This window comes from Mesoplodon bidens (genome assembly GCF_964165515.1).
Source record: "Mesoplodon bidens genome assembly, chromosome: 9".
Taxonomy (NCBI): Eukaryota; Metazoa; Chordata; class Mammalia; order Artiodactyla; family Ziphiidae; genus Mesoplodon; species Mesoplodon bidens.
The window spans coordinates 52,277,392-52,291,109 of NC_138166.1; the positions used below are offsets into that span (position 1 = coordinate 52,277,392).

General features: G+C 39.3%; 1 protein-coding gene across 3 annotated transcripts in view; it reads right to left on the reverse strand.

Moving 5' to 3' along the window:
* The window catches only part of CDK14 (cyclin dependent kinase 14), a 591,337-nt gene that overhangs the window by 553,379 nt on the left and 24,240 nt on the right, over positions 1-13,718 (reverse strand). Inside the window, exon 1 of one of the 3 annotated variants that reach the window (XM_081243417.1) lies at positions 6,829-6,927. The exons of 1 other annotated variant lie outside the window; for it this stretch is intronic. The gene's annotated coding sequence lies outside the window, so the exon portion shown is untranslated. Of the gene's footprint in view, positions 1-6,828; positions 6,930-13,718 lie in introns of those variants that run through there. One more of the 3 variants, XM_081243418.1, reaches the window with a different exon arrangement.

A 13,718-nucleotide genomic window follows, 5' to 3' on the forward strand; every position in this document is an offset into this window, starting at 1 on the left:
TGTGGGCTGCCTAAAAATCATTGAGATTTCATTCCCACCATAATCCATATAAAACATACATGAATAAGGACTAGGAAATTTTACATCATACTCTTTTCTCTCTGAAACGATATTTCATTCCTCTTTTCCCTCAGAATTTCATACTAACATATTTATGCTTGAAAGTCTTCTGATTTATTAATTCTCTATTGTACTTCTCTGCAACAAAGAGTTTCATATATACTTTAAAAATTTTTAAATGCCTTTGATCCCCTGTGACCACAAAACTCTAAGCTTTAATGTTTTTCTTCTGGATTCAGTTATTATAATTATTTTTATATTTTTTGTGGTTTTATTATAATTACTTATAATTATTGTATAATTATTAATAGGACACAGTAAGCATAATATTTACCATGATAAATACTTATTAAGTATAAGGAATAAATTTCATTGGTAATGCATTGCTTAATAAGGTGAATGGGATTGGGGAAAATTAAAAGGCATTAAGATTCACCTGACATCAAAACTATGAACTGGTCCTTTGTTTGATGATCAGGGCTTTGAAAATCTTAGATCAATATGCCAATAGTAAGATTAGAGATGGAGGAGAGTGTTTTTTGTAAAATAGAAGGCTATAGTAGAAGAAAAGGTGAGAAAGAAGATTCTGCATCATGCCCAGACCATGGGTGTGTTTTCAGGGAGAGGAGTTTCTCAAAAGAATACATCAGAAGTTAAGGATCTGGAAAGAGATTACCTGGATAGTTTTATCCAGGCCTACATACCTCTTGGAAAGTCTTTTCGTAAGTGTACACGTAACCCAGTTGGGAGACAGCTGCATTAGAGGGTCTTGTGCTCCTTCGGATGATTATGCATAATAAATACTTATTATATACACAAAGTCTCTCTTTGCTAACACCTCTTTCTATACAGGACAGAAGTGGTACCTTAGGTGGAGAACGCAGTTTACTTTCTCCAGTATTTCTTAATAAAATACGATGGGTCAAAGCAGTCAAGATAATTCAAATAATCAAGAAGGTTTATGTTAAGCAGTTGGTAAGAAAAGATCCAAATGCTGATTAATTTTATGTAATTTTCTTTTACTCTAAAGTTTGATGGCTTCAAATCAGTTGCTACACTAGACAGCAACATATAATAAGCCTAAAATAGCTACTTTTAAAATCAGGCTTAAGTTGACAAGAGCTTATGAGAAGATTAATATTGCTTACACTCGTCTAAACGTCACTTTGACAAACTACATGTTTGTCTTGATGACATCTCCCCCAGGCATATGGCGCTTCCATTAACTCTGGTGTTATCTTTGCAACAGGAGAATATGCCTAATTGTTTTCAGAATATTCATAATTTACAAGGCCTCTCGTTGGTCATGATTCATAATTGCTTATAATATTAAGGGGAAAGATCCCTACACAGATGCTATCCAGTGTGTGGGGTTTTTTTATTATTATTATTAATTTCAAAGAACAAACTGTTCTCTTTGAGGCAAACATTTAACAGTCATGATCCAAATTTTAGATGAAAATGTTACCTTATAAAGTGTAACACAAAAAAGGTATCAGGCTGAATTTTATCATGGCAACCTTGGGCAACTGAGAGAAACTGCAAATATGAAGTCAAAGAAGAATATAAATTCATGATATTCAAAACAATTCCATTCAACAAGTATTTAATAATAACTCTCCTTGCATAATACTCTATGATAAACATACGCAAGATAAACACACTTCAGCCCTTGATTCTATCACCTAACTGGCAACATGAAATACACAAAGAATGTGAGGATCATAAGGGGATGTGTGATCCAAATATCCATCCCCAAACTTAGGTCATCATAATGCAGAACTATCCTCTGGGGAACGGATGACTCATAAAATCAGTTCCACGGTCATATTCCTCCCCATCCACCTTTCCTGCAGCGACACAAAAATTCAAACAAATCAACTACAAATCTTGCCAAATAGACAATCTTTCATGAGATTAATTAAAGTAACTTTGGAAAACTGCTTGTCACACACAAGACCACAGAAAATGAGGATCTCGAGATCCTCTTTATAATTAACAAAGATTTTTAAATCTACAAGTTTACAGATGCTTTAAAAAGGAATGAAATGACTATCAACTTTTTTTTTTTTTGGCCACACCACACGGCTTGCAGGATCTTAGTTCCCCGACCAGGGATCGAACCCGGGCCCCTGCCAGTGGAAGCTCGGAGTCCTAACCAGTGGACCGCCAGGGAATTCCCAATATCAAATTTTTTAATCCCCTGGAAAAATATAAATAAATAAATAGGACCCTCTTTATGATTATACGTAAACAAAAGGTAGCATATGTGTTATACAATTTCAGAAATGATTATTCCCAAAAACCTTAATTCGTTTCTTTTTTTTCTAATTATTAGCACATTTTTTCTAACTAGTTGCAAATAAAAACTAGAATGAACTTATTCTTATGATTATCAGTTAATTTCCTAAAAGCCCAAATCCCAATCAAGCCTTATATGCATAGTAATCATGAAATGTTGTTCTTCATTGTAAGTGGATTCACCTTCAGTGAACTTTTTCCAGTGCCAATCATCCTTGAGCCTCCTATATCTTTCTAGTTCCAATTAATGAGCAACATTCTAGCCAGATCTAAGCCTACTCCAATTATCTGTGCTTAAAGGGGGTTTCTGCTGTGGAACCTGCTGCCATCTTTCTCCAATTCAGTCCCAGGAGCCCTTCCTGGCACCAAGTGTATGCTGTGTACTCCTCCCCTCCCCAACTTTGGCCTTTGTGCCCGGTGGCCCATGCAACCCAAGCACTGAACAAGACACACAAGCCTCCCCAGACCATGAGTCTTCATGGATTCCGTTGTTAATCACTCTGGAGTAGACAAATGTATAATTGTCAAAAATTCTTACAACAGCAGACCCTGGTCTAAGAATCTTAAATTCTTCCTGGAAAGATAAAACATATCCTACTTTTATTCACTTGACATACTTGAACTTTAATTCATAAAACTGCCCCCCTACCAGCACTACCAGCACTCTCCACCCCTTCACACCTCAGCATTTTGCTAATCCCTTTCTCCAAGGTGGTCTGTCTTCCCAAACTAAAACAGCAAGGGAAACAAAACAGTGGGTCTCAGGTAGGCACTTTGCCTTTCTGAGGAGCTCCAGGCAAGAAGTCACCAAGTAAGCTAGGGCATTTTACCACATGTTCAGTAATTCACAAATCATTTACCACAACTTGTATGATGCACAGCATCTAGTGAATTCAGAGATGTTAAATGAGCAGCTTGGAGAAATAAGCCAAAGCCAGAATGTAAGAATCCTTGATTCCATGATGTTCCCATAAGAACAGGGATTTTTGACCCTACCAGACCAGAGCCACATTTTGATAGCAACCTTTGGAATCCATAGACACAGTACACATAGAGAAAGAGAGAAAACTGTAGTATAAAGGCAAATAAAGAGGAGTAGTTTTTACCATCTTTCATATGTGTAAATTATGTGTATACATATTTTAAGATGCAAATAGGCATGACTACACTAAATTATTTAATGATGTAAGATACTTGCAACTATATTTAATGAGTAAATTTGAATTTAAAAAAAGTAAAATTCATTCACCGGACTGTTCAACACTTTTTATTGGATATTTTAAAATAAAGGCAAAGTGTGTTTGGGGGGATGTATTCATAATCATATATTGCCCACAATGTGTACTGGTACAATTCAAATACCACAAGGAGCACTGCTACAGGTGAAGGGATTTGCCAAAATGGTGGACATGTCTTTGAAAAGTTACCAATAAATCAAAGTACAACTTGTGAAGTATTCAGCAGTTACATTTCTGAAAATTTCAGAATATATTAAAACTAGGTCAAAAAAATTTTTTGTATGTTAAATGGGGTTAGGTTTTTGGCTCAGATAATTATAGACAGATATTTCACCAACCGAACCTCCAATAGGGATATTCTAAGATTTTGCAGGATGCACAGGATAAGTTTTCACTTGTTTGGTATTGTTCTGTATACTACAGAATGTCTAGCACCTCTGGTCCTCCAACCACCAAACACCAATAGCGCACTCCATTCTTTTGGACAACTGAAGTCAGTTCCCACCAATTTCCAAAACACTACTTGAGGAAGCAGTACCCCTCCCACTGAGACCCACTGAATAAAGCTGTTCGAAAAGTACTGGCTGGGTACTAACAGGCACCAGACCCAGTGCGAGGCACTAGGGACAAAGTGGTGAAAAAAACAGAGCTTAGAGCATAGTGGAGAAAGTGACATTAAACAACACCCAAGGGCTTCCCTGGTGGCGCAGTGGTTAAGAATCCACCTGCCAATGCAGGGGACACGGGTTCAAGCCCTGGTCCAGGAAAATCCCACATGCCGCGGAGCAACTAAGCCCATGCGCCACAACTACTAAGCCTGTGTTCTAGAGCCCATGAGCCACAACTACTGAGCCTGTGTGCCACAACTACTGAAGCCCACATGCCTAGAGTCCATGCTCCACAACAAGAGAAGCCAGCACAATGAGAAGCCCATGCACCGCGATGAAGAGTAGCCCCAGCTCGCCACAGCTAGAGAAAGCCCGCACGCAGCAACGAAGACCCAACGCAGCCAAAAATAAAATAATTAATTAAATAAATAAATTTATTTTTCAAAAAAACCCAAGTAATTATGTCAATACAAAACAGTCTAAGTACTATGAAAGAAAATTAATAAACTAATAATTTAGATGGTGGGGTGGCATCTGACTTCAGAAGTTTGTGGATCAGTGGAAGTATTCTATTAACTTGGAGACATAAATAGAGTTGTCAGCTTTTTGATTTTGCCATGAAAGATCATTTTTTAAAAAATAAGAACTACCATTTACAATCACCGTGGTAACAAGAAGGCAGGAAAATTATTTCTGAATTTTAAAAAGTGGATAAAACAAGAACACTTTTAGTGTAGTGGAAAGCCTCACTCACTACATATTATTATTTTTCTCTTTTTGTTGCAGGCTAGTAAAAACTTATCAAAGATTGGCATTTTTGTGACCATAGCACAAAATCCTTGCTGCTCCAAGTGTGGTCTGTGGACCAGCAAAATCAGCATCACCAGAAAATTTTTGAGAAATGCAAAATCTCAGGCCCCACCTCAGACCTACTGCATCAAAATCTGTTAACAAGACCCCCAGGTGATTCACATCCACATTAAAGTTTGAGAAACACTGTCCTAGAATAGATATTGACCCTCCAATGGCTGAAAATTAGCCATACCCATCTACACTGAAGATTCAAAAATGATCTTTAACACTCGAGAACCATTTTTCTCAAAGAAGGTAACTGAAGGATCCTGGAAAAACGAGGGCACAGGATGAAATATAAAGCAGATGAGCTGCCATCCTAAGGATCAAACATCTTTCACCTTTTAAACTTGATGACCTTGAAAAGTAGTGGGGGGCATGGTCAATCACAAACAACATTCACAGCTTTGCACTAGACTTCAGTAGAATGAAACAGAGTTCCCCAGCTTCCGTGCAAGAGAGCGCATCCAGGGAGTGTGCTAAGTGCTGAGTCTTGTTAGGACTGCTAAGTCTTGCCATAAGACAAAGCAATTTTTATCACTAGCCGTCAACAAGTCAACCAACTGTTTAGGTAGGTTGACACATGCTACATTTTAATTCATGTTTTAGGATATTTTACCCCACAACTGGTTTTTCTAACAAAGAAAATCTCTCTAGATACATGTTAATTACTGGCAAAGACATGAGGCACAGACTCATGCCTCTTTTCTAAGCCAATTGGTTGGGAAAATAATTGCCAGTACAGTGCAGTGCTTTTTCAAGACAAAAGAAAAGTTTAAGTATAGATCTCTGCTAACCAATAAGTTAGCTGCTAGTCACATATGGCTACTAACCACCTGAAATGTGGCTAGTCCAAACTGAAACATGCTGCAAGTATAAAATACACAAGTGGATTTTTAAAACTTACTCCCCAAAAAAGTTAAATAACACAATAATAATTTTTATACTGATTACATGTCCAAATTATAATACTTTAATATATTGGGTTAAATAACATAAAATTAAAGTTACCTATTCCTTTTACATTTTTAATGTGACTACTAAAAATTTTTCTTTTTCTAGTAAATTTTAATGTGGCTTGTATTATAGTTCCACTGGATAGTACAGGTCTAGAAGCACGTAAGATTTACACATGCATTGACCTTAAGTTTAAAAAAAAGTATGGAGATAACTGCAGAAAACATGTATTTAGGAGGTAGCCAAATTTAAAAGGGACAGAAAGTGTTCAGCAGATCTTTTTATTTTAACAACTGCTGAGCAAGAGAGCCCTTTCTGAAATGGCGGCGGGGGGGCGGGTCCCTGGATTTACATCCAAAGAAGAGAGAAATAAAAATAATATTTAATAAAAATAGAGAAAGTATTAATATTTAATAAAAATAGAGAAAGGGGAGGAGTTCATACAAACTGAAGCGCAATCCCAGTGATGATGAGTTCTCTCAGAGTCTAGGAATGCAGAGGAGTGGAAAAGATAAACAAATTCCATTGACAAGAGCCAATAATTTCCTGGCCTGAGCCACGCAAATCACTAAACTTTCCCACCCCTACATGGGGAAGGTAAAACCACAATCTCAGTACTTGAGTCAGATCAAGAAAGGTGCTACATGTGGAGCACAGCCAGGGGCTGACCATGTTGGTTTGCAGAGATGACACTATAAATGGAAGTGAACTCACACTTGTTCTTCCGTTGTACAAAGAAAAACAGAAAAACTTCCATGAGCTTAAAAAGTAGATCCAAAACTTACTTTTTTTAACACGAAGACCTTACATACCTGCGTTAAAACAGCATCCCCAACAACTGGAAAACGGTGCTGGTCGGTTAGTTCAGGGACAAGGCTACGAATATGAAACAAGCAAAGGAGCTGAAACCATCTCCAATCTGGGCAGATTCCTCTCATTCCTGTCTCGGGAACAATCCCATCACTTAGGAAATCTGGATCTCTGCCAACATGCTGCTTGTGCAGTCGGCTGGGGGATGGGGGAGGAGGGTGGAAATGTCTGGGCAGCTGGCTTTTATCACAAAGCCTTCTCTCTTTGAAAGGCTTACAATGAATTTCCTAGACATGATATAACACAATATTTTAAGGGTTTAGTAGTACAAAAATATCACATTCAAAAAAATATGTGTCCAAGGTATAAGAGGCCAATAACTACATAAACAGAGTCTGATGCAAATATTAAAACACTGTATTCCAGCGGTTTTTAAATTCCTTTCATTAGGCTTAACCTCAACACACCTATATGGGAGAAAAAGAAACTAACATATTGAGAGCTTAATAGAGGCACCAAGTACTTCCTTACCTTATCCCACTTAAGAATGACTAACTTCTGAGAGGAAATTTACTGTGAGCCATTCGTGTATTGAAACTCATGTGACCCTAACAACCCTATGAGTTAGGTATTATTAGTATCCCCCCATTTCAAGATACATGGAGAGGTTAAGTATCACACAACCAAGAGGTGTTGGAGTCTGGACAGGACTGCAGGTTTATGACGTCAGGCAGCTGGGCACCAGCACCCTGATTCTCACCTAACACATGAAACTGCCTCACAGCCTTCACTCTCAGATGAGGAGACTGAGTCTCAGAGAGATTAGGAGACATCTGTTCATCGTAACAAAGGGACTGCATGGTGGAGCACGGACTCGAATCCACGTCTAACGCTGAATTCTTCTCATACGCAGCTTCCTGTTTTCACCAAACCTTTGCCCCAGCTTGCAATACCGTCAGAAGGCATTTATCCCTATTCTCCAAGGGAGGGTTGCTAGCCAGGTCATCTCCCTTCTCTTCTCTTAGCCAAACTGCCAATATTCCTACTATAGGATGAGCTTTTGGCCCTTGAGGCATCTGAAAAATACAAAATAGGATTTATGCTCTTCACAGCTATGTAAAATTAAGTATTCAGGTATATAAATCTGTCATGGAATACGGAAAATCAAATGCATTTGTCTGAATGGAGAAATTAGTGGGTGATTCATACTATTTCTCATTAATATTATAATATTCAGGAAATTAAGTACCATTTTGAAATCCACCTTATTAGAGCTTTTAGGTCACATGCCTTGCCTGATTTGATCCTAAATGCAATGTCCTTAAATCCTGACTTTCTTGGGTGAAGCAGAATAATGGGGTCAAGGTAGGAGGACAGGAAACTTTGGTTCCAGACCCAGCTCCACTGTAAGAATAGAAGATTGTGGCTTGGGGCACGGCGCTCACCTTCTTGGAAGGCAATTTCCCCCTCTACAAAAGAGGGATGAAAATATTTATCCACCACCTCACACGGCTGTTGCAAGAACTGACTGAGATAACATGTGAAATTGTTCTGTGAACTCTGAAGCCCTGCAAAATCTGTTATGAATATGCAGTGACGTTCTTGCCTGATGTTAGCCAGCAGGAGAAGGGGCTTCATGACCTCTGATGATGGCAAAGAGGGAGACAGCAGTCTGTCCCTCTAATCCCACCTGCCCAATAATTCACCCTCCAGGTGAAATCATCACTGGATTTTCAGAGTCAGGAGCTGTGTTCTTAAACAACAGTGAGAGATAATAAGCACTGATTTAAATAAAAGGCTTGAGAACTCCTGCAAGGCACAACCACCACTGCAACTCTCATCCAAACAAGTCTCCAAGGGATGTCTGAGGATGCTCTAGGGGAGCTTTCATTGCTAGACTCTTTGATCAAGTGCAAGATGGGTGAAGATTTTAACCTTAAAATTACTTAAAAATGAATTGACATGCATAATGCTTAGGTGTCTTTTTTTTTAATCTACTGGAAAAAAAACGTAAGAAAAACAAACCTAATACCTTAAAATCTAATGTTCAGAACACTTCAGATATTCCTTTTCAGATGTTTTTATTTTCCCTCCTTGTGTCACATTATCGACATGCCCCTATCCAAGTCTATTACCAAACCTGCCAAAGAGATGCATATATGGAGAATAGCCCTTTTTTTAAAAAGGCGCACAATAGCTAAAGATCTTCAAATTCAACTACAGTAACAGCTGCCCCTCTCTTAAAATAAAAGATGCCTAATTATTGGTATTCATGTGGTCAGACTATACCCTCAGAAGACACAGAGCCATCCTTTCAGACCACAACAGAAATCCTTTTAAGCCATTTGACATCTTGCACAGTACAGTTTTAGACCTGCACATATGTCTCAGTTAAGGGCAGAAAATTCACATGATTACAAACCCTAGAAAAAAAAAATGTTTAAGACAAAGAGGCCAAAATTTTGAAAATAAATACAGAAAAGAAACAGAATTTTTAAAAATTATAGTACAAGGAAGCCAGTGCACGAATGGCACATTACTACATTAATGATGGAAACTATGAATATTCATTGCACAATAGTCATAAATAGAATGAAGGGATACCAGAGAGTGCAGATGGGGCAAAAACTCAGAAAGCTTTCAAAAGAAAAAAAAAAAAAAGAAGAAGAAGAAAGAAGGAAAGAAAACACATACAGCCTTAGACAATGCTATTTAAGTAAGGGTCCCTGGGTGGAAACTTTGATCTAAGATAAGATAGGACAGTAAAGAAGGAATTTCCTTTCAAAAAGGTAAATAAATAAACAGTATAAAATACCCAGAATGACAGGAAGAGCTTTCAGTAAAAACACACTCAGGGTAGTCTTTGCTTAGGATGTTTGGGATAATCACTACTAAGGTTAGTAAGTACTGCCACACCCCTTGACATCTCCAACTCCCCACTTAAGAGAAGGAACAACCCCAGATAAAAATCCAATGCACTGATGTGCAATCTTGAATATTTAATTTGTATGTATCTTGGGAATAAGGAGGAAAAACCAAAGATGCAAATAGAATTAACCCCAAAACATGTGCTCATGAATCACAGATTGTGTTTCTCCCATTACAAGCTAGAGACTTCTGGGAAAAGTTACCACACTGGACAGACAGTTGTTCTAAAGGACAGTTTCAAGATATGGACAGAAACCCCATAAGCTCTAGATGAGCAAAAACACTACCACACAAATGGACAGTCGTTACCTGTTTTTAAAATATGTGCACAGGTTATTCTAAATTGCTTTCTCCAAACTAACCACAGGGGCGAAAAGACATGGGTACTAAATTATTGACAACACATAACATCTGGCCTGTACTGTTTAACTGGATGAGAAAGAATCCTTCAGGCAAATGCCACAGGATGGATGGGACTGGAGGAAGCACCTACTCTAAGTAGGAAAATCCATTTGTTTGCAGCACTTTCATTTTGTTTCTCAATTAGTCCCACAGCCGAGGGCTACCCTAATACACTCAGCATTCATTTGCTACTTAAAAGTCACACAATTCAAGTAAATGTAATTCAATCGTCATTTAAATGCAAGGAACTTTCAGTGTTCCTTTCAGAAGGCCAACAATCCAGCAGGTCCCTTCCAGCAGCTACTTTAGCCGTGGGGAAGGGGGCTGTCTAGGTCACCCACAGTTCTGCCACTTCACCAGCCCTGGAACCCTGGGCTGGTTGCTTAACTTCTCTAAACCTTAGTTTCCCCGTCTGTAAAAGTAGAAATACTAATGCCAATTATGGGGAAGACTAAATAATGTGCACAAAGAAAACTCATTTAAGGGTTTGTCATTTATTTTTTCAAGTCTCATCATCAATAAATGACTGGTGAGACTTCCCTGGCAGTCCAGTGGTTAAAACTCCATGCTTCCAATGCAGGGGGCATGGGTTTGATCCCTTGTCGGGGAACTAGGATCCCGCATGCCACGCAGCAAGGCCAAAGGATTAAAAAAAAAAAAAAGTTTGAAAAAAATTTTTTCAAAAATGATTGGTGGGCTTCCCTGGTGGCGCAGTGGTTGAGAGTCCGCTTGCCGATGCAGGGGACGCGGGTTCGTGCTCTGGTCCGGGAAGATCCCACATGCCGTGGAACGGCTGGGCCCGTGAGCCACGGCCGCTGAGCCTGCGTGTCCGGAGCCTGTGCTCCGCAATGGGAGAGGCCACAACAGTGAGAGGCCCGCGTACCGCAAAAAAAAAAAAAAAAAAAAAAGATTGGTGAATTCCAAAAAAGAGAGGGAGAAAGAAAAAAGAAATGTTATGTCTTAATTATGGAAATAAATTCACCAAAAAGACCAAAAATATGTTCTCTGTTTATTCTTTCAAGCAACATTTATTCAGCACGTACTAGGTGCAAAGCACTAAGCTGAACAAACGAGTATAGAGAGAGGAAGAAATGATCTCTGCCCCCAGGAACCGAACGCCCCCGTTAAGGAAATAAAAGATGATTTTAAGGACGCGAATATCTGCTCAGACAACAGGTCCCAAGATCTTGATATGAAGCGCCTTTGAGGGGATAACATACTGATGGGGAAAAAAACAAAAACAAAAAACAATTCCTCAACACATGGGCACAGGACACACAGATAGGGACAAGGGGCCTACGCCTGCCAAGACAATGAAAAGGTTCCAGGAAAAATGTTGGTAACCAAGAAAGAGAACCAAATAGACATCATCAGGAGAACCTACAGGGGAGGCATCGACCCAGAAGTGAGAAAGCACGGGATGATTTTCCTCCCTCTGTATAAGAGGTAATCATCGTAGATCTTTCTGGCAACTTCTGTCGACAGGTGCACACTGTAGATGTGATATATGTGAGCACTGTTTCCTACTAAAACATTAGTTAAGAATGCTCACAAATGGACTTCCCTGGTGGTGCAGTGGTTAAGAATCCGCCTGCCAATGCAGGGGACACAGGTTCGAGCCCTGGTCCGGGAAGATCCCACATGCCACAGAGCAACTAAGCCCGGGCACCACAACTACTGAGCCTGCGCTCTAGAGCCCACAAGCCACAACTACTGGAGCCCGTGTGCCACAACTACTGAGCCTGCATGCCTAGAGCCCATGCTCTGCAAAAAGAGAAGCCACCACAACGAGAAGCCCGTGTACCGCAAGGAAGAGCAGCCCCCGCTCACTGCAACTAGAGAAAGCCCTCACGCAGCAACAAAAACCCAACTCAGCCAAAAATAAACTAATTAATTTAAAAAAAAATAATGCTCACAAATGCAGAGCCTCTGACTGTCTCCTAAAATCCCATCCACCCATGGAGCTGACAAACCCCATCAGTGGACATTCCCTTTCTGCCAGATCCAGTCAACACAGGGTCATGGCAAGGCCACTGAGATGGGGGAGAAGGGGAGCAGTGGCAGGAGGAAGACTCAGCTTGGACTTCATAGTTTCCCCATCTTTAAAATGAGGAGGTTCCTAAAATTTGATCACTGGTGTTCCATGATAAAGTCAGCCATCATGTGACCTACAGACGTGTGAAGGCTCACATGGAGAGAAGCATGACACAAATGTCACTGAGCATGAGGGACGCTGGCCTGCTATGTGCCAAGTCTGTTATAGGATTTACAAGCGTTATCTGATTAATCATAATACCATTGCCAGGTACATGATCCTTGATGTACAGATAAGGAAAAGGAGGTGCACAAAGATTGTCTGGAGGGTGGGAGTGGGGAACCCCAGCTGGACTACAGGAGAAGTGAGATCCCAAAGCTCCTGTTCTTATGTTTTCCCGCTCTCCACCCAGCTTCAGAGAGAGCTCAGGGTGGAGATGTGCAGCTACACAGCCCTGGAGGGCACACAGAGTAACAACCAGGACAGCCAGCACCAACCACTTGAAAATAAAAGGAATCTCAGGGAAAAAAAAAAAAAATACCCAACGCATCAACCATTGAATCAAAAGTTCCTGACACTCATCCCCAAACTGGTGATGTTTGCTGATCCCCAAAATGGTGGTAGAGGTCCCACTAAAAGTTCATAAACATTTTTCAGGTTTCTAAAAATACCCTGTGCTAACGGCAACGTCTTGCAGGACACACTTGTGGCTTTCATCACAGAAACATTTAACATACAGACTTTTAAGACCAAAGGAATGTCAAGAAGATAACGAATAGAAAGGCATCTCTCTATCTTTCAAAAATAAATGTAAGAATTCCTCAATACAACTTTCAAGTCATTAAATATAATTGGCAGTTCTCTAACACAGAAGGCTTAAAAACCTCACCAACAAAACTATGACATGTCTCTGAGGACGCTTTGATTATTAAATATCTAGAGAAGTAGAAATAATCACTATCTTATGCTCATTAAATTTTTTAATTTGAAAAAACACTCATCTGAGACCTAATAAAAATGATAGCCTTCATTTAGAAAGTTACAAGCATCAAGAGGAAAAAAAATGATAAAATCATTCCGTGTAATACTGGAAAGGAAGAGCTAAAAAAAATCATTTGCAGATGACATGATTATATACCAAGAAAACCCAAAGGAAACCTCTGAAAAATAGTGGAGCTAATACAGTTGAGTAAAATAACAAAATGCAAAATAAACATGTCAAAATCTACAGGAGCAAAGCAGAAACAAGAGAAATTCATTCTCATCCTTAGTTAGCAATTATTTTCTAAAAGATGTCTCAAAATAGCATTATTGAATAAAGAAAGCAGGTCATAAAAATTTTTTAAACTACAATACTTTACGAAGAGATCTTTAGCTTTAAAAAAAGGCTTAAACGATAGTTAAGAATATCCTATATTCCGGAATGAAAAAAAAACTGTAAACTTATGAAAAGGATATATATTTTTGTGTGTGTGTGTGGTACGCGGGCCTCTCACTGCCGTGGCCTCTCCCGTTGCGGAGCACAGG